Raw genomic sequence first — 1,378 nt, 5'->3', positions numbered from 1 at the left:
GGAGAGAGGAAGGGGGCTCGACCAACTTGAAGAAAAACACCTTGGGGAAGTGAAAAAGGAGATTTTGGAGACCTAGGAAGCTTGGAGAAGAAGAAGACCACCATTGAAGACCATCTTGAACTTCTCTTTTTCCTTTCTATATTTCTTCATTTTGCTTTCTGTTTTGAAACCCTAGGCATGGAGTAGTAACTTTTGTTGTGGGGGAAGGATCCCCACTTTTGTATGGACATCTATGCTTAATCTATGATGCTTTTGAGTTTTCTTCCATGGGTTTGATGTTTTGTACTTAATGCTATCAACTTTGGCGAAATCTTAGTTGGTATGATGTTAGAACACATTGATCATAGGGATATGGGGATGAGGTTTGGAACCAAACATCGAATGAGTGAGTTATTCACATTGGGAGATGGCTTAGCTTGCTTAGGGTTCATGATGGGGTACGTTAATGCATCTAGAGATCATTTGGATCATTGGGAAATGGGTGAATCGATTCTCTAGGTAGTGAGTTTAAGCTCGGGAGAGACAAACCCTAGATGAAGTGCTTGAAACCCCCCTTTTTGGAAGATAAACCCGTAGGTATTGTAGCATCATCAACCATCCATGCAATTCTTGAGGGATCCCGAACCCACAACGCCTCAATTCCATCGTTTTACAACCCGTTAATTTTGCTTGCTTTCTTGTATTCCGACACTCATCAGAAATCATATTTTTATTTAACCATCAATCCAGCTTAGGGATAGATTAACACAACCTAGTCCTCGTGTTCGACCCCGTTACTACAACTACTGTATACTTGCGGATAGTGGTACGAATCGGGTACTAAATATAAGACTCGGTGCGTGCGCATCAGTCACTTCATGGTGCAAGAAGGGATTGTTTTAGGACATAAGATGTCTTCTAGGGGAATCGAGGTAGACAGAGCGAAGATAGAGGTTATTGAGAAGCTTCCACCACCCGTGAACGTCAAAGGCATCCGCAGTTTTCTAGGACATGCGGGATTTTATCGGCGGTTCATCAAGGACTTCTCCAAGATCTCTAGACTACTTACCGAGCTATTGGCGAAAGATGTACCATTCAGGTTCACTGCAGAATGCTCGAAGGCCTTCCAGACTTTGAAGGCAGCTCTGATCTCACCACCGATCATACAGCCCCCCGATTGGACTCTACCGTTTGAGCTGATGTGCGGTGCTAGCGATTATGCGGTTAGAGCGGTGCTGGGGCAGAAGAAGGATCACAAACACCACGCCATCTACTATGCGAGTCGGACTCTTGATGATGCGCAGGTAAATTACACTACTACTGAGAAAGAGTTACTTGCTGTGGTGTTTGCTTTTGAGAAATTCAGGTCGTACTTGGTGGGACGGAAAGTGATCGTATA

The sequence above is a fragment of the Tarenaya hassleriana genome, unplaced genomic scaffold, assembly GCF_000463585.1.
Source record: "Tarenaya hassleriana unplaced genomic scaffold, ASM46358v1 Cleome449, whole genome shotgun sequence".
Classification (NCBI taxonomy): domain Eukaryota; kingdom Viridiplantae; phylum Streptophyta; class Magnoliopsida; order Brassicales; family Cleomaceae; genus Tarenaya; species Tarenaya hassleriana.
This window is presented reverse-complemented; position numbering follows the sequence as displayed.